Source organism: Camelus ferus, chromosome 3, assembly GCF_009834535.1.
Source record: "Camelus ferus isolate YT-003-E chromosome 3, BCGSAC_Cfer_1.0, whole genome shotgun sequence".
NCBI classification, from domain to species: domain Eukaryota; kingdom Metazoa; phylum Chordata; class Mammalia; order Artiodactyla; family Camelidae; genus Camelus; species Camelus ferus.
This window is the reverse complement of record NC_045698.1, coordinates 66,598,571-66,624,736: the sequence shown is the minus strand read 5'-3', so window position 1 is coordinate 66,624,736 and position 26,166 is coordinate 66,598,571.

The following is a 26,166-nucleotide window of genomic DNA, read 5'->3' as shown; positions in this document are numbered from 1 at the left end:
TTTCATTACTTTGGTTGCTATTTTAAAGAGGATTTTTTTCTTTACTTTTTCTTTTGATTCATCATCACTGTAAAGAAATGCAACTGATTTTTGAATGTTAATCTTGTAACCTGCTACCTTGCTGAATTCTTTGATTATTTCTAGTAGTTTTTGTGTGGACCTTTTAGGGTTTTATATATATAATATCATGTCATCTGCATATAAGAATTAGATTTTTTAACTGGTAATTTTTGATTGGTTCAGGGATGTATTGGTGAGGAAGAGAGTTCATCTACCTGAATACATCTGGGATTGTTCAAATGTCTTGTCTAGGACTTAAAAGAGGAAAGAAAACCTTACACTTGCAAAAAATCAAACTCAAACCACACTATTCTGTCTCTTACATTTGTTAAAGTGACAGTCTTACCTTAACTGCTCCAGTTAAAATACAATTGGTACAGTAGGAAAATTCACTCCGGTGATGTTACAGATTCTTAGAAAAAAAATGTTTAATGTAACCACTATTTTATTAACTTTCTAAAACAGGATGTTTGTCTTGGCTGAAATGGAGGGTACCAAGAAAATGCCCTTTTCCTCCCTCTCCTCTAGTCATGAAGTTATAGTTATGAGTCTTTGTGAAGAGAAAATTTTTTTCAAGCTATTGAAAAACTTTATCAGTAATACTCTGAATTTTATGTGGCATCATCTATATTTTATTTTAAACATCTGATCTCTATCTATTTTTCCCTTTTTCAGCTCTTTGAATTTAGCTCCGCTGTTCCTGCTACATTATTGTGCATAAATAAAAACTATGGAATTCAATAAGTTAGGCACTCTTGGAATAACAGATAAAGAAATACTGAGAAGTTCATTTCTATCAAGTCACTCAAGTCTGCTCAACTCACTCTCATCCAAGTATTTTAATTAAAAATGAAGCCAATTCACATTCACAGTTTTCATCTAGGAATGTTGGTATAAGGCAACACATCATAACTTAGATCAACTCACATACAGTTCTTTCAAAACAGTGGTACTACTGCTTTCTTTTCACCATAGCCTAGCTGAAACTATTCAGTGTTAGGACTTTGTCTTCAATAGGACATATTGATTATACCACCATATCCCAAGAGACATATATCCATGTATACAAATCATGTAGTATCTTAAAATATTTTTCAATTCAGAGAAACATAAAAGAGTATGCATTGAGTACACTCAATTCTGTTCAGCAAGTATTGGTCAGCATTCTTAGATTTTGTCAAGAATGGTAAAAATCAATCTACCAGCTGGAAATGCCATTAAAAATACCCAACAAAACAGAAATATACTGGTTAAATTAACACATTTGTAGCACATTCATGAATCAGGAATGTGGTAAGAGAGACACAGAAAAACAAGCACATGAACTAAAATTGACTTTTCTTGTAAATATGTATATGATATAGTTAGGTCAGTATCACTGCTCAAGGTTATCCTTCATATAACGTATGTGATAAAAAGTCCATGCAAACAACCCTCAAGCTGCTAAATAGTTGTTTTTAAATAAAACTGACAAATTCATTACATGCATACCACCTGAGGCCATAGATGAAGCATAAATCTTGTTTTTCTTAGTGACATGTTTATACACTCTAGCAACAGCTTTTCTGAATGGTAAATGGGTTTGTACATATAATAAAATCTTTGAATATTTAAATTGAAATATTTTATGATCAATGCAAAGTTTAGCTCAATATACCTACTCTCTACATTTATCTCTCCATGCTCTTATCTTTATAATCTTTATTAACGTATGTGGCTTCCACCTGTACTAATTATTTTCATAGTATTTTTTACTTGTGTATATTATTCCTGGTACGATATATGATATACAATTTCATCTAGGTTGTTTTATTTATAGATTTCTTAGCCTCTACAATCAGTTCTATAGGGACAATGAATCATCCACCAATGTGAACAGTTTTTCAATGAAGACTTTGAAGGGATTCCAACCTGACTGACTACATTTCCACAGATGTATTCACCCTATGACTGCGATAACCACATGCTCAACTATCTCACTCAAACTTGCAATGAAGGTAAATACACTTTTAAAAACAGTAGAATTTTTAGAACAATAAGTAACATATCTTTTAATAAAATATCTACTAAGCATAACCTTGCTATCTTTCAAATGTAAATATTTAACTTATATGACCATAAAATCTGTTGCAAAACTATGTGAGGAGTAGTTTTTGATCTAAAGGAGCAGCAAGGTTATATCAAAATCACCTGGAAAGGGAAGTAGAGAAAGACAGAGAGGAGTTTATGTTTGAAATTATTAAGAGGAATCCAAGAGGCCCCCTGCCCAAAATAATCTCCTTCAAAAGCCAAATTTCATGTCTGGAATTTCCAATTCCACTTCTTCAGTGAAATAACCTCAAAAATTTGTATTTCCATAAGTACTCACATACAGTGCTTTTCCTTGCCTGTCTCTTCCCAATTGGCAACTCTGAAATACCCTTTATCTTTTGTCCCTTCATAATCATCTTCTGTTAATCTAGATTTTCCCCCTCTAAGATATACTTCCCGAGAATATTCTAAATAGGTAAATGTCCCCTTCCCTCATTACTGGGCTCCTTGACCCTTTGGCTTCTATAATTTTTATCAGTCATTACAAAACTATTTTTAAGCATTAGTCTCTCTCACTAAACTGAGTATCTCTAAAGAAAAAGATGAAGCAACTATTAGTCATTATCTCTTTATTTGAAAAAAACTATTTATCACAGAAGTGGCAAGCTAGTGACACATAGTCCAAATTCTGCCTGCAGGTGTATTTTGTTTTACACCTGCACAATATTTCAGAAGTGTTGGAACTTTCATATGAAAACCCACATTTCTGGCTTATATTTTAAAATCTTAAGATTGTACATGCCAGGCCTTCATTTTCACATGACACCATTAGGCGACAGCTGAATAATGGCTCTCCATTTTAGACATGGCTGATGTCTCCAGTTTGCCTCAGCCTTCACCATTCAAAGTTAGGTTGTCTTATATACCCTTATTACTTTACTCCCTATAACACTACATACTTGCCCATGTGTTATTTCTGTTGGAGATTCCTGGCCTATTTAGATTAACCATTAAGATTACCAGAAGATAAATCAAAGAATAAAACACAGTGATATTAGCAGCAGCTAAATTTCATAGCATACAGAGCACTGTGGAAGGCCGAGCCTGGTTCAGGTACAAAAGGTAAAATTCCAGGCAGTAGTGCATATGAGCAGAAACTGGTAGGAAGTTGTTAGACCCTCAAAGGAAGCACATAATGTCTGGTCAATTTTGTAACCATCTCCTTCCAGACAGTGGTTACTCCATCAGCCTGGATTCCAGATAGACAAGACATGGAACAAAACCTCTAGACAACATGTACAAGACATGCAGTGTGAGAGTAAATAAATTAAGACATTATGAGGTGCCCGGAAAAAAAAAAAAGGATCACAGAATAGATAGTAGGGAATGCAAAAGACTATTTTCACCTTCTTCACAGTTTTGCTTAAGTACTAACCGTAAGAGAAGTAAATCAGTAAACCACACATTGAAACAATTCAGTGTTATAAAAAGAAAAGATCTGTGGAATAGTGCCATATGCATCTTCCTGATAGTTCCCTTCTGAAAAATATTCCATGTCTTACAAGAGTTTTGCATTCTCTTCAGATCAGCTTTTTTCCTCCACCCGATAATTTAAAAATTATTAGTTCTAAAGATCTCTGCTGCTGAATTTTTTTAGGCACTATTTGCACAAAAGTCCCCAGATATGATAATTTTGTGGATGTGTGTACGTGTGTTACTGTGTAGGAAAAACAGAATTAAGAGAGAAGAGGGAATGGAGAGTGGCAGAGAGAAAGAGATAGAAATACAGAGATGAGGAGGTGGTTAATGAAAAGCTAGAGCTCACACAGGTTATTAAACCTAAAAATATATACTTTAAATGTTTACTAAAATTGTCACTTTCTATTACTGTTTCTTTATTCTCAAGTAAATCAGGCGAACAGAACTGGTTGCCCTGAAATCTTGAACTGTGAATGCCATGATGTTCATGCTCCTCCAGGTAACACTTTAAAAGAGGGGTGGTAGTAAGAAAGGGGTCTCTGCCATGATACGAGACAACAGTCACATATTCTAAGTAAGCAACAAACATGACTGTGATTGCAAACCAAAAACAGGGTTGGAGAAACTGTAATACCCGAGAGAAGAGCAGATCGTTGACTGTGCTTACAAAACTTTTACAGGCAATCAGTTGTTTCGAACTTGTTTTCCTTACCACTGTGGTAGGCATTTTGGGAGATATGGGGACAGAATCTCTGTTCTTAACTAGCTTATTTGTAAAGGTAAAATTATTGGTGTTAAGGATATATATAACTGACTCGATTACAATTGTTACCAAAACTTCTACCTACAGCAATTTGAAATGGTATTGTATAGGATACAGTCTCAGACATTTTGTTCCATGTATCAATGACTGTTGCCATTGTATGCCATCTGTAGATACTTTTGATTAGAACATTAGATGACATTTAAAAATTCTGACTGAAATTCATAGGAATGATAACCTAATCACATACCAGAAGTTATAATTCTGCATACTCTCTAGTGTTGGGGCTGTTTTATCAGGGATCCACATATTCATTAAAACTCTTTAATTCCTAGAGGAAAACATAGGCAGAACACTGTTTGCCATAAATTGAAGCAATTTTTTTTTTGGATCCGTCTCCCAAAGTAAAGGAAATAAAAGCAAAAAATAAACAAATGGGACCTAATTAAACTTAAAAGCTTTTGCACAGCAAAGGAAACAATCGACAAAATGAAAAGACAACCTACAGAATGGGAGAAGATATTTGCAAGTGATATGACCAATAAAGGATTAATATCCAACGTATATAAAAAGCTCATACAGTTCAACATCAAAAAAAAAAAAAAAACCTGATTAAAAAATGGGCAGAAGAACTAAAGAGACATTTTTCCAAAGAGGAAATGCAGATGGCCAACAGGCACATGAAAAGATGCTCAACATTGATAATCAGGGATAATGAAAATTAAAACCACAAGATTCTCACATCTGTCAGAATGACTATCATAAAAAAGAATACAAACAACAAAACGTTAGTAAGTAAGTGGAGAAAAGGGAACCCTGACAACACTGTTGGGAGGAATGTAAATTGGGGCAGCCACTATGGAAAACAGCATGGAGGTTTTTCAAAAAACTAAAAATAGAACTACCATACAACCCAGAGATTTCACTCCTGGGACTATACCCCCCAAAAATGAACATAAATTTGAAAAGACATATGCACCCAATGTTCATAGCAGCATTATTTACAATAGCCAAGATATGGAAGCAACCTAAGTGCCCATCAACAGACGTCTGGATTAAGGAGATGTGGTACACACACACACAAACACACACACACACACTAGAATACTACTCAGCCAGAAAAAGGAAAGAAATGTTGCCATTTGCAGCAACATAAATCAACTTAGACAGCATATGCTAAGTGAAATAAGTCAGGTAGAGAAAGACAAATACTATATATATCACTCACAGGGGGAATCTAAAAAGGAGAACAAACTAGTGAATACAACAAAAAAAGTAGCAGACTCACATAAAGAGAACAAACTAGCGTTACCAGTGGGGAGGGAGGGAGGGGTACCACAGGGTTGGGAGAGTGGGAAGCACAAACTACTGAGTGTAAAACAGGCTCAAGGATGTATTTTACAGAGTGGGGAATATCGCCAATATTCTGTAATAACTGTAAGTGGAAAGTAATCTTTAAAAATTGTATAATTTGTTTTAAAAACTAAAGAAAAAAAATTCTTACATGTGCCATGTATAAATAGATATGAATATACAGAAAATTATTCTCTTTTTCTAAATGTAACATTTCATTCCTAGATGCCAGCTCTAGCAAATACATAAATAAATCTTCCTTACAGAGATATCCCAAATGAAAACTATAGGGTTATTATAAAAAGCAATTATATTTGTGCTTGGATAATAAGCAGAATTACTGTATTTCATGGTAGATCATCTGTTGGTGCAGTCCTTTAATTTCTAGACATAGCTATGCTCAGGTTCTTAGTTCAAGCTGCATATTTAATCTTACTGAGTATTCATGTAATGCTTCACTCCTCTGTATTCTCAAGAACTGAACAAATACTAAAGCAAAGCAACAAGGTTATGTGAATGACTTCCACTCACAAACTGTAGTATGTTTAAACAATCAAGTGAACAATGATGAAATATAATGATTTCATAACAATGTGTTAAACCAATAACTCTAGTTTTAAGTACCTGAAGGATAAAATACTGGAAAGAGAAAAACAAAACTGAAATGAATGAATGGCTTTTAGTATTGCTGAATGCAGGAATTTATTTAGATAGGTTCGGTGTCTAGCCCTTGCATTCCTGACCTCCCTCACCTACCCAGTCCTACAAGGGGTCAATGGCTCAAATACAAAGTTTCAACTTTACCTTCAATTCTTATGATTAACCCTAGTTTGAGCCAAAAATGAAGAAAGAATGTCTAGCACTACATATGGTAGCCCATCATTGGCTTCATTCATCCAACAACCAGGCATTGGGACAACAAAAATGACTAAAAAATGATCCCTGCACCTAAGGTGCTCACCCTCTGGAGGAAAGAGGGGAAGTAATGATACATACCTGCAATTCAGTGTGAGTCATGTTATAATAGCTGTTCATACAAAATGATATAATTGAGAAAGAGTTAAGGACTCAACCCTGCTCATGACACAGAAACTCATGAGGACTTCTTGAATGATTTTGAGCTCTCCAGCAGAAGAAAATTCTAGTTGAGGGATCTTGTGAAAAATGCACAGGCTTAGAAGCATATAATAATCACATTTGTTTTCGAAGGCTGAAACTATAGAGAGATAGTTTGGAAGATAAATTAAAATATGGTAGATTACAGGCAGAGAGACAGATAAAAGAGTATTTCAAAAGTCTAGGAAAAGAATTTTGAACGGTAGAATTTAGTCAATGTGTTAGAAGTGGAGAAAGAAGAGGATCTGAAGTAAAATTTGTTCAAAAGGCCAAAAAAAGAGAAAAGTATTTGAATTGAATGTCAGGAATATGCGAGAAGTAGGGGTCATATTGATTTGAGACAGTTAAAAATTTTGGCTGGATGGATTATAATGTTCTTATTACTCAGAATATAGGAAAATAAACATGATTTATAGAGAAGAATTTGGTTTTGAATATGCTAGGTTAAGATGCCTCCAAATGTAGGGACTAACAGTTGAAGACATTCCACAGAAAGCTAGAAATATGAGTCTTAAGAGAGAGGTGAGGACTGAAGATAGTGTCGAGAGCCATAAGTGTAATCATTCACATCAAAATGCCAGACTTCATTATTTACAAGCAGAAAATAACTTTATTCTTTTTTCTCTCCATCTCTTAAAGTGGTAACAGTGAGCTAGCTATTCTTCCAACTATTGGATGATATTTTCAACAGACACCTGTCTAGACAATTATCTGATTATTAAAAAAAAATCTTTCATCATTTTTTTTTCAAGATAGATTTGGTGCACTACATACAATAACTAGTCTAACTAATTCTCGACTTCTGGCTTTCATTCAGCCTCAGAGCTCCACCTCTCCTCAGGTTGGGGTGATTTCTTAAATCTACTCATTTTGCATTTCTCTTCTTCTTTCCCACTCTTATTCAGGATTTGAGGGAGAAAAGGGAGAAGAGACCACACATCTTACTTGCTGATAGTGATCTGGCATCTGCACAATTCAGGGCTTGGAGCGTGTTCCAAGATGGCTCTCATGGGTACTTCCATGGATTCCTCGAAGACTGTCTTTCCAAGAGCCTCTGACTACAGCTTTCTTGATGTAGGCAATGTTCTCTTCTGGCTGGCTACTTACTATTCCCTCCTCAGATTCTGCAAATGTACACCTCTAGTCCTGGGTACACTAAAGGCTTTCCTAGTGAGGTTGCCTTGCTATCTGGCCCTTGGGACATATACAGCTATTCCTTATCACTTGGGAAATCACAGCTGGCTTCCATTGTAGCCACTACATGCACTGATACTAGGAGGCCAATCCTAGTCGTTAAATATCTTAGTCATTCAAAATGTGCTTGTGTTCCTGCAGACTTTAGGAGACAAATTTTAAGTAGTGGATACTGTGGAGAGGGGAAAGCGAATCCTTCCCCTCCTCCATGAAGTAGAGGAAACTGAATAGCATTCCAATGAATGCTTACTTCAGCAAACTCTATTTCTCTCTCCCTCTCAACCTCAACATTTTTATATCCTCCAGGATGTTGACAGAGTAACATTTTAAATAAATTGTTTTACCACAGAAATTGCACATTTTAAATAGATGCAACCATTTAGAAACTTCCTTTTGGAATATGAGATACTTGACAACTATTGGTTAGTTCTTGTCTTTTTGAGGTCTCAAGTTAATTAAGACAGAAAGTGACTTAAATAAAGCACTGTTACTCCATAATATAAGAAGAAATAAAAGTGCCTAGTGAGATTTTATAGAGACAGAAGAGAACTGCCAAAGCCAAAACTCTGCCAAGAACCTTAGAGATCCAGGAAATGGGTCAATGAAGAAGACTGAGGAAATAACTGAGAATGAAAAGGAGAAACAGAAAAAATTGTGTATGGATGCTCTGAGAGGAGTTGATTTAAATAAGGTGGGATTATTTTCCAGCGACGTATGCTTCAGGGTGAATACTGAAATGATCCACTGAATATGAGAATTTTCAAGGCATTGGTGATACTGGTAAGTACAAATTAGAGTCAAAGTTGGATTTCAGTGAATTGAGATGTTTGGAGGGGAAGAGAAGAAGAAATCTGATAGTTGTTCAGGAGGGGATCATGCAAACAGGAAGCATCACTGGCATGTTTGATTTCGCCTTGGGAAGCACAGAGTATGTCTGACAGGTCCATCACCTTTGCACGGTCAGATCAATTGTATTTCTTCCTGGTTCCAGAGAGGAGTTCACAACTGGTGCTTCAGATTCTGTAACTACTCTTGATCTGTGGTTCCTTTCTAAGTTTTCACTCCAGTAACTTTTTTCACAACTGAGACCAGGGATATGTCTGAGGTGAATTTGCTAATAAAGGGAATCGTGGTCCAGTGGGACCCTGTTCCCCACACGACTAAGTATCGTCTGACCCACTGTTGTCCTCACCATTCACTGACACCTATTAAGATACTCTCCTACTTTATCATGGGACTCCAGCTATTTGTTCGGTCTTTGCCTGGACAATTCCATACATTTTGATATATTTTGACATTGTGCTTTGGTTAATAGGGTAGGTCAGTTCCCCCATTCTACCCTACTTCTAAGTTTCTTTCCTACCTGTTAAAAGTAGAGGCCAGCTCTAAAGACAGTGGGCCATGCCATGCTCAGCAGATATTCCCAGGTCATACCAGAGTGAATACTAAGGCCTTCATTTCTAGATATCTGTTACCCTTTAGGAGCTAAACCAGAAAATGTCTCTGGTTTCCATCTTTTTAGTTACATTCTAGGGAGTTGGAAAAAATGCTGTGTTTTAAAATCCCCAGTCAACCAAGCTATAATAGGGATACTATCTAATTGAAGTAAATTTCCTTATACTTTCAAACATAATTACCTTTGGGTAAAATTAAAACATTTTTATTATTAACTACTGTACAACAAGAAAAAAGGACAAATAAAAATTCAACACCACTACTTTGTGCCTATTAATTAGTTATTTTAAAACGGCTACTTGGTTAAAAGAAAAATAGATCTCTGGATGGAATGGAATAACTTTTTTCTCCTTTGGCAAATATTAATGGAAAGGAAATTAATCATAATTCTGCTGTTCTGAATAGCAGGCATCTAATGAAGTTCAGCATCGTTTATAATTCTGTATACACGAGTGCTGGGCAGGCTATTGTTCCTTGTAGATCTCCTTAAACTTTATGACTTTCTCACAGACATGTCATTTTGAAAACAAAAACTTTTCTTATTAATCATAGGCATAATTAGAAATAATTGTGGGCTATGAAGCAGATTGAGGTTTGAATTTCTAGATGTTTTTTAAAATACTGTTGTTTACTTTTGTTTTTCTATCTTCATACATACACCAGACTTCCAGATAAATGGTTTGTCTACAAGTATATAATCTGAAACATATAGACTCATCTGTGCATATTGTATGATATACCCAAAATCTGATCTTCTATAAAGTGAATTTGTACAGATATTTTACTGCCAAATATTGCTGGTCTTCACTTTTGGTATTCTTAGTCTTGCTCATTCTTTCCTCTACACACTGAATTTCTTCAGTTTCTTTTCCTCTTTATTGCTTATAATAGGTAACTTAGGATTCTATAAAGATGGTGATTGATAAAATTCTATTCTAACATTTATGAATGGTTTGCCTAAATTTTATAATAGTCCTGTGAAGCCAAATAATACACAACAAGTATGGGAGAATAAACCAAAGATTTTTTCCTAAAAAGCACAGAGTTTTAGTTTTATTTACTCTGGATTTTCTTTTATTGTTTGTTACTTTACAAAGTTAGCTTTGTAAGTATGTCAGATTAAAAAGCATATGAAATTGTTAGAATTTACATTTTAAAATTCTACCAACATTCCTTGAATACTTACTATGTTCTAAGCATTATTCTAGGCACTAAGTCAGTGGCTTCTGATTCAGGAGAGAAACAAGTAAAAATAATTACAGCATGATGAACATAGTATGTGTAGCACACTCAGCATTTTGCTCAACATCTATTCCTGTTTTTCTTGCCAACAGAATCCTAATTTTGTTGGTTGGTGCAACTAAATAACTCATTTTCTCTTGCAACTAGCTGTGGTCATGTGACATAACTAGAAAAAGAGAGAAAGAGAAAGTAAGAAGGAGGAGGAAGAGGGAAAAGATTTGTGATTGTGCAGTGACAGAGGTTAACTAGAATTATTATGGTGATCATTTTGCAATAAATATGAATGTGAAATCGTGTTGTACACCTGAAACTAATAAGATATTACTTAACAGTTATACAACAATTTAAAAAAAAAGAAAAAAAGGAAGAGAAGGAGAAGAAATTAGAGAAGAAAGAAAAGGAGGAGGAAAAAGAAATGAGAAGGAAAGAAAGAGAGAAAATCTTCCCATCTGGGGAAACTAAGAATAATCAGACCACAACAGCTTGGTCCATGTTTAGCTTCTCGTGTGGAATTGTATTATTTATGGTGGGAAACGAAAGTAATTCAAGCAATAGAAATATTAACTTTATTGCATAAATTCCACTGTCCCCCTAAACTTTCAGAAAACCAGAAAAGTTAGAATAAAATATCTTTGTCCCAAAGAAGCAGGTGACAGCTACATTAGTGGTCAGAAATTATGCCAGCCTACTCCAAACTATTTGGCAAGGGTATGAAAGCATGACAGAGCTATAGTCAAAGCCAGGAAGAAGATGGATGCCAGGAGAATAGAAGAACACTGTGACTACATCCCAACACCACACCTTACCCTTATTTCATTTTACCAGGCTCCTTTACCCTTGCACATTTGGTTCAGATAATGACAAGAGAAGCTCAAAAAAACACAGGTGTCCTGAGAAATCAGTGTGAACAGGGCTGTGTAAAAAATTATTGCCAATTCCATGTCAACTGTAAGTATAAAAGTGAGTTTTTAAACAAACATTAGAATTTCATCAAAATTAACACTGTCGCTTTGAAAGCTGTTGTTTTTTGAGAATTCAACAGCATTTCCATCATTCAAAATATTTCTGAATTCATCTTTAGAAATATTTCCCAGAACATATGCACACTTTTAAATAGCCTTGGGATTAGGACTTAGTTTTCTTTTGAAGCTGATTTGATTAATGGAGATGGTCAAATGCGTGGCCAAGCCTTGTGATTAGGTTTGGTGATCAAGTTTATGGAGTATGTTGAATGGTTTGTTCAAAAGAAGATATAAGTATAAGGAAATACAACTGAAACTTTTTAATGTTCTGTCTCTGAAGGAAAAACTCATACAAAGTATCGATTTACTCATATACACCAGACCATATTTGTTAGCAAATCTTGAGAATAGTAACATATTGAATAAGTCAATACCTTCCTGAATAATTGATATACTGTGCCATCTGACAAAGATAAGATCTTCCATAAAAGTTATTTATTTCTATTTTATATATTTAAAATATGATGGCTGAAAGTATTTTAAAATTCTGTATTCAATTAATTACCTCTAAGCTTTTCAAGAGGAAACCAATTACTTAGGTACTAGGTAAACTGATTTTTGCCTATGTAAAAATTATCTATGATATTCAGGAAAAACTTAAAGTTAATTTTATTTCCTTAGTAATTTTTTAAAAGGCTTCAACTCTTGAGCAAACAAGTTATCAAGAAAAACCTTGGACCATCTAGAGTCTGAAAAACAGGTAGTTCCACACTTGAACATAATAAATGCTTCTTTCTTAATATGTGAATATTAAGAATTCCTCTCTGAGGGATTTTTTTTTCCCCAGAGAGAAGATGTAATGTTCCCTCACCAACATTAACTTCAGTAGATTCCCTGGCAGAATGAGTCTGCCACTCATCATTCCCCATCCCTTTCTTTCTCCCAAGCCTCGTAGACATGAGAAGAATTAAATGCTTTCTAGTTGTCAATATGAAAGGCTACAATGAATCCAATGACTACTAAGTGCCACATTGCAGCATTAACCCTCAAAACCAAACTGAAAAATAAAAGGTATTAATTATCCCTATTTTTCAGACGGGGAGACAGCCACAAGTCATTGAGCTTTGACAGAGCTCACACTGGAACTCAGATCCTCTTGAGCATGAAGTTAGGTGAAGGAAAAGGGAGTCTAGAGTTTTACTTTGGCAGCAATAACATGAGCAATTTGTCTTTGATCTCATGTCAAAATAACAATCAGATGGCATTCTTCCAAGTCTTATGTGAACGTGCAAATAAAAATGCAAAAGAAAGTAAGGACATAAAACTGAGAGGGTGGAGTAGAAAAATGGTGGCTAAGTGTACTCCACCACCCCTGCCTTTACCTACTGACCCCACAGCCCCAGTGGAACTGGGGTGGGTGGGACGGTGGGAATACTCCTTTTCTTAGCCTTCTGTTCTGACAGCATCTTAGATTCAAGGAACCAAAAAAAAAAAAAACTCACATTACAAACAATATATTAAATTGGCACTTTCAGCACACAAAGGGCATGGAAATAGAGATCTCCCAGGATTCACAAATCAGAAAAAGCCATTCTGCCAAGCTTTATAACATGGACAATTCATATAGGAGCCCCATGATCTTCACTGTTACTGCATTAGCATTACTCAACTATCCTCTGTGTCTTTGTACAGATTTCCTCTTTACCTATTTGAAATTATGTCTTTTCTCTAAATCAAAGTTCAGTTTAAAAGTAGCTTCTCCTTCTGAATATTGGTTATCTTGTATCTATTCTGTCTCTGAATTCTCTTCCTACTTCTTGACTTCAGTACCTTCTAATTTCTCTATTCTTTTCATCTTTCAAAACCATATTTTCTAGTTCAATAACCCAATTGCCCAGCTATTACTTCTGTGCCATGCTGAGTCATAAGCACTGTCTAGCCTGTGTGAATTAGTTTTCTTTCGGTGAGGTGTGCATGCCTACTCCAGACAGCTGTGCCAAGGTGGGTGCAGGGTCACTTTGTATCAAATAAGGCCCTCAGGGCTGCCTGACAAGCAGAACGTTTGTCAGGAAATGTTGCCCCAAAGAACATTTCTGTTGTCGACTAGTACGCTCATCCTGTCTCCCTTCCGTTGTACTCCCATTCTCATCATCACTCTCCAGACTCCCTGGAGTCTTTTCCCTGAGCTCTCCACTCATCTCTCATTTGTTTAACATATTCTAATCAAGCTCCCGGAGTAAATCTCAAAATATTGTGGGAGCCTCCCTGTGACTGGTTCCCTTGTAGTTTTTAACTCTCAGATTTGTCCATATTGAGCCTTTCACAATTTGTCAATTACAGTTCAGGTTTCCCTACCCAGCACTGGTACCCACTGTGGTCTTCACTCTGAGCTTCTACTCTGGTCAGCAGGGACTCCCTGTGTTTGCCTGTCTCTCCAATCCCAGAGGCAGTAGTTTACCCTGTGTCTTTCCCTCTCCTATGGATTCAAGAAAAGTTGTTGATTTTTGGACTGTTCAGCTTTTTACCTGTTGTGATTTATGGTGACTGTGAAGCTCCTTACATGAGGAACCAGACACTGGAAGTCTGCTTCACACATTCTTACAAAAAAACTGCCTTACAGATGTGAAGTATAATAAAAAATAGATCGTGTTTTTATTCTTTACATATATTTCCTACCTTTCCTTTTATTTTCTTCTTATATGTTTAGCTACTTCTATTCAGTATCCTTTGCCAGATCATCTTTTATTTACCTTAAAAGTTTTAAGGGATTTGAAGTGACTGTGAAGTCATTAGGGTGGTCAGAAATATTTTAACTTACTTTTCTTCAGCATACATGGTAAGATTGCACTTTTTCTGCACTTGTAATTAGATACAGGCGGGTGAACTGCTTTGGGCCATTGAAATATAAGTGAAAGCAACATGTGTCACTTACAGGCAAAAGTTTTAAGAGCCCGTGCTTGCATTATTATATTCTCTTTCCTTCTGCCATAGTGACCATCAAAGTTTCACATTAGTGGCACCTCTTTAATCAGGGTCCTACAGTAAAGACAAGGCAGAAATAAACCCCAGCTAACCCACTCTAAATGTGTAGACTGAGTGAGAAGTAAGGAAGCTGTCTGTCACTGCATTATAACCAAGCCCATCCCGAGGGATACAGAGCCACAGGGTTCGGTCACTCTGTCCTTTTTATTATTAACATCCACTCTTTTGGTGTTATTGTCTAGTCTCGTCCCATGGCTTAAAACACTATCTATATGTTTAGCTGTGACTTCTCCCCTGAAATCTTATCTGAATATTCACTAGCTGTCTTAACACATCCACTCAGATCTGCTATGCCTAACAACTTCTACTTCCAACTGTGATCTAAAACTGCTCATCACCTGTGTTCTCCGTCTTCAAATGGGGCACTACTCTTCACCTAGGCTTCCTGGCCAGAGCACTAGGGGTCATCTTTGACGACTCTCTCACACACATACTTCCATACCCGTTTTATCAGCAAATTCTCTTGGCTTGAACTCCAAAGTATAATTAAAATTAACCAATTCTTACCACCTTAATAACTATCATCCTAGCCTAAGCCTTCAGATTCACTTGCTGGGCTACTGTAATAGCTTTCAAGCTTATCTCCCTGCTTCCTCTCTGACTCTCTCTGCTCTCTATGAAGCACCCACAAAGATATTTTTAAATGTAAGTGAGGTCATTCCTTTTGTAAAATCCTCCCATCACAGTTAATTGTCAGTAATCCTTGGCCCTGCCCACACTTTCAGTCCAATTTCCTATGTTGCTCATCTGGTGCGTCTTACTCTATTCATGCCCCATTGGCTACTCTTCTTGTTCCTCATACATCAAACATTCTTTCATTTCTAGGTCTTTGCAATGGCTGTTCCCCCTGCCTATAATGTACATTTTTACAAAGTTCAGGGATTTTTTTTTTTCTATTTCTTTCAGGTTTCTGTTCAGAAAAACCTTCTCAGCTTATCCTACTGTGGTAAATATGAAGACGTGCCACCAGATCCCATTCACAGAATTACATGCTGCTCAGCTGTGGGGAGCAGAACCAGCACATGGCCTCTAGCTGTCAGCTCCTTCAGGGTCTGCCTCTTTTGCACAAAACAGCCCTATCAAGGTCATGCTTTTCCTGTGGCAGTCCACATTCACTGGCTGACTAAGGCAGGAATAAAAAGGCCTGATGATTTTTAATCTATAGGAATCTTCTAAGGGGTAATACTCATTCAGGAGTTCCCCAGTGGGTTAGCTGAGACTCTGTCCGGACTGTGTCACAATTTGACTCCTTTCTCTGCCAATTTCTATTTCTTCTTCCTTTATTTTACAAGTGTTAATAACTAATAAACATCTTGAAACAAACTCTGTCTCAGTATCTGCTTCGTATCTCACAGAATCTATCGTAAATCTATCTAAACTATATCTCCTGTCACCTTGAATCCTCCTTGCCTGGTATTTTTTTTTTTTCATAGCACTTAAGGCTATGTTATGCATTCATTTGTTTGTTTGCTGATTGCTCTCTGTGGTCACAGACTCATCCCTATTGTTCACTGCTGTATTCAAGCACATGGAATACTGCCTGGCACATAAAGGGTGTCCGTAACATGTGAGGACTAAAGGAATGAAGGCTTATGTGGACTGGCCTAGGCACCTGATCTCCAGCTTTAACCTTCTCCTGTAGGAAAATATGTTCTGAATTGATATATGTTGCTGAAATCCAACCCATTTGTAAGTCAGAGATGTCCAATGTATAGTAGTTAAAACTGAACTATTTTGAGAATTCAAAACATTTCTACCTATTAGAGACTTAATATATATGGTGAAAAAAATGAGCTGTTCTTTCCTTTCATTTTGTAAAGGATAAGTGCATCAGACCTTTGGCCATCCGGTACATTTTTGCATCATTAGTTATGATGGATAGTGTACTTACAAAAGCAATTATATTATGTGTGATTTGGATCTTGATGGAAAAAGATAAATTAACTGCAGGTTTATGCAACATAACAGAATTACATTTGGAAAAGAGCTCCACCTTGAACAGCATCCAGACCATCATCTTGGCCTCTTTTACAACAAACTCTCAGTAGTTAATGCTGCCTTTATGTTTCCTAACTGTCTGCCCTAGGGGGATGTGATAGCACTGAATCACCCAGAGTCTCCTGCCTTCAAGTCACAATAGATTAATTAACATCTTATTTGCATAACAAATCATCCTGTATACATTTAGATGAACACTAAGGCATGGCAACAACAGCACTCCCATCAATTATTCTTGCACTGATGGCGCAGAGTCTGGGGTGTTCAAGTGATGTTATTAAAATACTTCTTAACATTAAAACCTGGTACATAAAATTGCCACATAAGCACCTATTCAAAAAAGAAAACCTTAACACTGTATGTATTTTTTAATTGTTAGGATTGCAGTTTATTGGGGGCATACTGTTTCTCTAAACTCAGTATTCCTTTTAACACTCCATCAACTTTCAATTTTTCTTGCTTTTTTTTTCTTTTCTGTTTTGTCAGAGTCCCTTTTCTTTTTCCTTCCTTTCTGTAGCTTGTCTTCCTCTAACAGCTAGTTTCACTTTTCTCTGCAGCCCCTTTTTCTGTCTCATGCTTTATTTGTCCTTCCCAAGTATGAATCATAGAGAGTAAAGAAAAGAGACAGATATCAATGTAAATGGTAGTGGAGTAACCATGAAGGTCTTTATTCCATAACTGATATTTCATAGAATACTTATTTCTTTAATTTTATTTTACTGTGCTCTTTGAAAAAAATGCCTTTATACTCAAAGAAACTGCACAACACATTTTTGTCTGTGTGTTTTTGTGGCAAAAAAAATCTTCAAGAGAGATTAGTGTCATATATTTGTCTGTTGTGAAATTGTTTTTAAGGGGTGACAGGACATTATATGAGAAACGTCCAAGGAAGGAAGGTGTAGAAAAGGGTTGGTGAGGACAAGCTTACCCCTATCCTTGCCTATATCTGTGCTGTCATAGTTACTGTGAACAACACAAGAAACAATTAAAAAATCCCATCACACCTCATTCCTAATATGAAAATAATCATTGGATTTAGAATCTTATTTTTCCAATTTTATTTCCCTGCTGACTCTCTGTATATCACTGAATTGTCTCCTCACCATTAAGTTAAAGTTAATGGAATCTTATAAATGAAAGATATTCATAAACTGTCCACTCCTATAATCACAATTTATAGATGAGGAAACTGAGACCAATATTTTAAATGTTTTGGTATAAAGATCTAGAGTATTGCCTCATTCATTCTACATATTCAATATCATTTTCATAATTAAGTGATAGAATGTTAAAGCATTATTAATGGAACATTTCAGCTTGGGTTTGAATCCCAGTCCTACCATCTACCAGCTGGATGACCTTGGGCAAGTGCATTTGTCACTCTATGACTCAGTTTCCTTATTTCTAAAATTGAAATAACACCACATACGCTGATTGTAAAGACAATGATAGTTATACTTGTAAAGCAATGACTAGATTCCTGGCAAAAGTAAGTGCCATATAAGTGCTGCTATTATTATTATCCCTGAACCTGCTTCTGCTTATGCATCCCCTTTTAAGGGAATCAATCAAAGGAGAAAACTTTGAATTAACCTATAATCTTCCTTCTAATTTGCCCCCTACTTTTACTCAGTTACCATGTTCCATCACCCACATGACTGCAGTACTTCAGAACTATAAAATTCCTCACTTTGATTATCAAAAGCATATCTATTGATCTTGTTTCTGATGTTTTATACAATTGAAAATGCAACAATTTTTAAAGGAAAAGCTTTACCACTTTTCTGCTTCAAAAAGAGTAGTTGGTATTATAAATAGCTAATTTGTATCATATATCACATATACGTTTTACATACATAAGAAATATAAATAGCTAATATTTACTGAGTAGCTACAATATGGCTCACACTATACAGCTCATAGCTCTCACAGCAAACTTGAAAGTTAAGTATTTTTACCCTTACTTTACTCATTGAAGAATGGAGAACCAGAAAGTTTTAGTTGCATAAGATTATATAAACAGTAACAGTTTGATCTGGAGCGAGTGCAGAAACCAAAGCTCATGAGGTACAGGACAGACATGCTGCTTCCTTACTGCCAACAAGATAAAAATCTAAGCAATCTGGCAGGCATAATAGGCTCCTCTGTTCTGGCTCCCTACCTATCTATTCAGAATCATTTTTCCTGAGAACCTCCAATGTTCCTATTATACTGATTTAGCTCTCTACTTTCAGCCTTGAATGGGGCATTCTTCCTTAAGACTCTGTGCCTTACTTAACAAATACTACTCTCCTTGCCTGACTTTCTTTCTTGGCTTTGTCTGCTCAACTTTTGGAAGGCTCTGCTGATGTAGAGAAAAGTCAAACTTAGTACACGGTTTGTGGGATTGTAAATTGGTGTATCTCCTATGGAAAACTGTATGGAGGCTCCTCAAAAATCTAAAAGCAGATCTACCATATGATCCAACAATTCCACTGCTGGGTATATATCCAAAGAAAATGAAAATACTAATTTGAAAAACTCCATGCATTCAATATTCACAGCAGCACTATTTACAATAGCCAAGATATGGAAGCAACCCAAGTGTCCAACAACAGATGAATGGATAAAGAAGATGTGGTATATATGCACAAAGGAACACTACTCAGCCATAAAAAAAGAGCAGAATTCTGCCACTTGTAACAACATAGATGGACCTAGGGAGTATTATGTCTGGTGAAATAAGTCAGACAGAGAAAGACAAATACTTTGTGTTATCACTTAAATGTGGAATCTAAAAAACTGAAACAAATAAATGTATATAACCAAACAGAAATAGACTCACAGGTATAGAGAACAAACTAGTGGTCATCAGTGAGGCATGGGAAGTGGGGAAGGGCAAGGAAAGGGTAGAAGATTAAGAGGTACAAACTACTATGTATAAAATAAATAAACAACAAGTACATATTGTACAGCACAAGGAAATACAATCATTATTTTACAATAACTTTAAATGAAGTACAATCTATAAAAATACTGAATGACTATGTTGTACACCTGAAATGAATATAATATTATAAATCAACTATACTTTGATTAAATAAACAAATAAATTTACAAATAATAAAAATTAAAAAAAAAAAAAAAAGGCTCCTCTGAACTCCCCATGCTCTATATCTGGGTTATGAGATGTACTTCCAAGGTCTGTATCAATAGATGATAAAGATTGATAAGTACATAGGTGAACAGATAGATGACTGTATCAGAGTTAATTATTATGTTCAAAGTATCTGTATCTTTTTAATTTTTTCTCATTCTTCTGTCAAACTCTGAGTTTATTAACAACTTTCATGCTGATTATAATCTATAAAATCTATTTTTTCTTTGAGTATAATAAAACTTTAGATTGTTTGTGGCATAAAAGATTATGACTATTATAATTTATTTATTGATTACAACTAATATAACTCTTTAGTCTTAAATTCTACATTTCTATTAATTATTTTTATTTGTTGGTTTCTTTTTTGTAATCCCTTAATTTTTGACCTTTGCTTGTTAAATAATTAACATTTAAAAATTCAATCTAGAAAGCTGCTTTGAAGGAAATTAGTTCACTACATGAACTGTGAACATTCCAAAAATTGGAGTTCATTTTATTTTTATCACTTATTATATTTTCTTGTTTCTGGTTTGTTGTTGTTGTTGTTATTTTATTTTTGTGAAATTAATCATTTAAAAAATTTCTTTACCCCAATAACTCTTAATTTAAAAGTACTGAGTAATTTCAATTTGTTCAAGACTAGATTTTATCATAAAGTTTTATGTAAATCAATATTTTCAATTAATATTTAAAAATTAAATAATAACTATAAAATTCCAACTAATCAGTTTATTCATCCATTCCATTCAACTTAAGAGGAAATGTCTTGCTTTCCATAGAAACTTTGCCTAATATTGATTATTACTTTTCTGAATGCTGAAAGCAGCAAACTGAGAAACTTGCTTCCACTGATTTTGTTCAGCATAGAAAAAGTAGGTAAGTATTATTCTTCTAGTCTATTAGCTGGGCACTGATAAGCTCATTTGTGTGGTAAAATTAACCATCACTGGGAAAATAACCACTGAAAAAGTTAGATGCAACCCACAGAACACAAGTATGTAAATTATTATTATTATTTTTATCATCAGCAAGAGTGAAAACCTCATAATTCATGGAACATTAGTTAGCCTTTGAGAATAGTTTTGCCTGAGCAATGGAAAAATTAGCCCTTGTCAGAAAGCTGCTCTTGGTCTGTATAAGAACAAAAAGGATAACATTGTTTCCAAGTTACTTAATGGGATCTAAGCACAAAGGTTAAAAATAATTGTAGGAACACAAATATATCCAAATCCAACAAGATAAAATTCATAATATCTGGCAACCAATTAAAAATTACTAGCCATGAAAAGAAGCAGGAAAATGAAACTCTACAGGAAGAGAAACATCAACAAATTAAAAAGCTAGAAACTACACAGATGATAAAATTAGTAGGTAAGGACATCAGAACAATTATTCTGATTGTATTCTATATGTTTAAGAAGATAGAGGAAAGACTGAACACCAAGTAGAGATATTAAATGCATAAAAAAGACCCAAATCAAACATTCAGAAATGAAAAGACATTGTAATGTCTGAGATTAAAAAAAAAAATACTAGTTGAAATTAAGGGCATGTTAGAGATTATAAAAGAAAAGATTTATGAACTTGGAAGATATAGCAATAGAAAATATCCAAAATGAAACACAAAGAAAATGAAGAATGAAGAAAATTGAAAAGAGTATCAGAGAGTTGTGGAATAAGTTGTGTGGTCTAATATATATGTAACTGAAATACGAAAAGAAGAAAAAAGAGAAAGTACATAAAAATAATTAAAGAAATAGCAGAAAATTTTATAAATGGACCCCAAGCACAATAACCTAAAGAAAACAATGATTCATATCACAATCTATTATAGTGAATTCACTGATAAAAAGAAAAAAAATTAAGACAGCCAGAGATAAGATACTTCACCCACAAAAGAACATCAATATGTTAGAAAACTTGTCAGAAACAAAGCCAGCTAAAAGATTGGAATAATATCTTTAAAACACTGAAAGAAAAAGTCATCTTAGAATTCTTCAGCCAGAAAAACTAGGTTTCAAAAATAAAGGAAAAAAAAAAAACTTTTTTCCAATTTAAACAAAAGTTAAAAGAATTTATAACCAGCAATTCTGCACTGCAAGAAAAGATTCAAGGAAGTTTCAATACAAAGTAAAAACGATACCTGATAGAAATTTGAAACTATAAAAAGAAATAGCTATCCCTGGAAATTATAAACAATGAATAAATCTAAAAATTTGTTTTAATTGTATAATACTAGGAAAAGATAATTGTCTGTTTAAAGCAAAGACAGTAAGAATGTATCAAAAGTTTTCTACCATTAATTAGGAGTCAGATGTGTAAAACTTGGTAGAGGCTAAGAGGAGTAGCATGTGTGTACACTGATGTGAGGTTCTTATACCATACATGAAATGGTATAATATTTGAAGCAAGGCTGTGATAGTTACATATGTACATTGTAAACCCTAAAGCAACCATTAAAATAAAAAACAAAAAGATGTAGCTAATAACTAAATGATGGAGACAAAAATGAAATCTTAAAATTTAATACTCAGCACAAAAGAGGTCATGCAAAGAGAAGTAAAGTAGAAAATAAATAACACAATGGTGTACTTAAATTCAAACACATCAACAATTACATCAATCTTAATGATCTACCACCCACTCAAAAAGAAGAGATTGTCATTGTATAGTAAAGAATTTGCCTTACCCAAATAGAGGTCTTGCCTTTGCTTGTGGCTTCTGGTAGATAATCTGTGTCACAACTGATAAAAATGTTTTTGGTTACGGTGGGGCTGGCCACCCTAGCAGTCTTAGTTTGGGGTTGGTCATGCCAGAGATACCAAAAATATGACTTAAAGTGGGGGGTTTTGAGTCACCTGGGATCATTCAACCTGGAAACAGAATTCAACCAGACAGGCAACCAATCAATACAATTAAAACATGCCTACATAATGAAGCTACAGTAAAAATCTCTGGAGTCTGAAATTCTAGTGAGCCTCACTAGTTGGTTGCTGTGATGAATATATTGTCATACTAATAAAACTAAGAACCCCCTTGAAGTCCATATTGCTTCAAATAATGTTTGAAGTAAGATATCTAACTTTTGATGTCACATATTCAGAGAAAAAATTGTGAGTTCAGTGATTGTGAGCTGAAGGAAACAGAACCAGGTACATTGGTGGTCTCAAAATCATAGGTAGACATGTAGTTTGAAAGGCACATTCAATATAATAATATTATTTTGTCTTTGAAAATTAAAAAAATTTTTTTATCACTTTTGTAATACCAAGTTCTGAAAATAAGCAGAAAAATTTTTTTAAACTTGTGGTAGAAAAAAATCATTATTGTCAATCAAGGTCATAGCCCACTGAAAAAGTACGAGGGTTATTTGCTTATAAAAGAGAAACTGAATTTCACAAGCAGAGAAATAATGTTATATTGGGTCCACATTAAAAGATCAGAATAAGTGAAAGGATCTGAAATTCATGTTACATGAATGAATTAGTGGAAGGAAGGTTAAGATATTTACTCCACAGGAAAAATAATGGTGATTAGACAGTTATTTCCAAATATTTGAACAAATATTATGTGCAAGTTGGAATATATTTGTTTGGAACTTCAGAGTCACAGGTCCCCATGACTGGAATTTATAAAAACAGCTGTTTTTCTTGACCCTCAAATTATTAAGAGTCCTATCTTTTCGAGACTCTGTACTGTGACAATTAAAGAGTACCTCTGGTGTGGGGCTGGTATAGGTGTGAGCTGTGCCATAGCCATTATTTAAGAGCTCTGAGCTGTGAATCAATAAACGTGAAGGATTCCAGCACATGAAACTTGTTTTCAAGTCTCCTAAGGGATCTTCACAGAGTTTAGCAACCAACTGTCTTCCATCTGTTCAACACAGAGAACACAACAATTTGGGCTTGAAGTGAAACGAAAGAGATTTATGATAGATACGAGAGTTTTCTGACAGTGATGTTTATTAGGGATATGGAATGTGTAACCAATGAAATCTCTTCACTGGAGGTCTTCACACAGGTCATCTTCTCCGCTTTCTGGAGAGGTTTGAATTTTCTGCAAGCATGAGATGAACATAATGACTTATTCCAAACACAGAATTCTTTTAAAATGTACCAACATCTCATTTATCTAGCTCCATTCAAGAATGAATTGCTGTATAAAGGAAATGTTCCTAGTAAATAGTTTATTTTCACTGACGATGTAAATACTTACATTATAAATCTTTCTGAAGCTTAACTTACAAACTATTTAAAATATATGATATTGAATTTATTTCAAGTTTTATTTTAAGCTTTTTTTAATTAGACAAGATTACAATTATGATCTTAACTATTTTAATGTGGTAAATATATTCTCTTAAAGAATTTTAAACTTTGTTTTTCCATACATTAAATCATCTGACATTGAAATTTAGCCTCAAAGTCTTTTCTTTTCTTTCCTTCCTATTGGACTTCCTAGAGTCACATCTACCTGCTGCATTTTTTGCTGCTGCTGATTTGGCTGCATTTTGAAGTTTCCACCTCCATTTTACTTTAATCTGTTATTTGTTGGGAAATCTGAATATTTGGACATTTAAATTGTCTCTAAGTTAAAACTAAGTAAGAACTGAATGAGGACTTGAGATTACTGTTAAAGAATAAAGTATAGGGTTATTACCTGCTTACGAAACTTTTCTTGCTTACTTTCTGTGTTTTTTTATTAGGCATTTGGGTATTTTGCATAACTGTCATTTAGGTGAGTGTTGATGTGTTAGTTATCTACTGTTATTTGATAAATTATCCCAAAATGTAGCCTATAAAACAACCCATGTTTATTATCTCACATTGTCTGTGGGTCAGGAATCTGGGCACAGCCTAACTGAGCATTACACTTCGCAGTTCCCACAAGGCCATAGTCAAGATCTGGGGGCCTCATCTGAAGGCTCTATTGGGGAAGAAATCACTACCAAACTCATTCATATGTTGTTGACAAAGCTCAGTTCTTCATGGCTGTTGAAAGGAGGGCCTTAGTTCTTTATGGGCTCTTGGCCAGAAGTCACCCTCAGTTCCTTGGCACATAGACCTCTCCAGGACATCCCTGGAGATCATCTGTTTCATCAAAGACAGGAAGAAAGAGCCTTCTAACAAAACAGAGGTCATGATCTTTTATAACCTAATCACAGAAATGACAGCAATCATATTTGCCATATTCTGTTCATTAGATGAAAGTCACTAGGTCCAGTACATATTGAGGAACAGAGATCACACAAGGGCACGAGTACTAGGAGGAAGGGGTCACTGGGAGCCTCGTCACAAGTTGCATACCATAGTTGCTATACCTAATAGCTCAGTCAGGCAGGTACAAAAATACATTTGTATGTATCTAAAGTGATTTTTTTTACATTGGATTAGTGCATTATCAGGCTTATTTCTGTGATATAATAAAATATGTGACATCCAACTTATCATAAATGACTAAGTCAGATAAATAATTTAGACTGAAAAAGACTAAACATCCATTTAAACTTTATTATTCAGTGAGAAGAGCAATATTTTGGAGTTTAGGGGTATTAGAATACGTGTGTTTTGGATCAGAGCACAAGACAAAAGATTCAGTCTGCTGCAAAGCCAAGGATGCCAGTAGGTTTTCTGCGGACTGAGTTGCTCAAGGAGGATGAATAGAAGTTTTGTCAATGGAACATCAAGATAGCCCTGGTCTGCATTATCCCAGATTAACAGGAAGCAAATTTATTCTTAACTTTGGCCCCCACTTCTTCATTAAAATATAACTTAGCACATGACACTTAAAGTACTCATCCTCAGATAACAGAAAGTCAAAGTGAATTTATTTCTGGCAGTTTGTGTCACATGGTGGGATAAGATTCACTTCAGCTCTCAGGGCCATGCTTACACTATCGGTGTAGGGTATGATTAAAAGTCGTCACCTTGACTAGGCTTGAGATTTCTCCAAGAACCAGGCCTCCATTGACTCAGACTGGAAACTGGCTGAAAACATAGGCTAAACCAGACAAATATCCTCAGTGTGACCAGGTGTCCACATTCATAAGCATATAGATAACATACATTTTTAGAATTCAAGTCTAATTCAGAATCAGAATATTTTACAAGTTCAAGTGGAAAGAAACTCTTTCATTTTAAAGGTGACAAATGTTTTCAGGATAGAAAGACATACTACAAGGCTTTGATCTTATATATGAGTCATTTCTCTTACATTTTGGTTTCAATTTTAATTTCAGGTAAAAACATAACTGATTCTCAAAGGAGTTGGGAGACAGTTATGGCATAGCCCACAGACGTTATTCTTAGTGTATCATCAGTAATTAAATGATG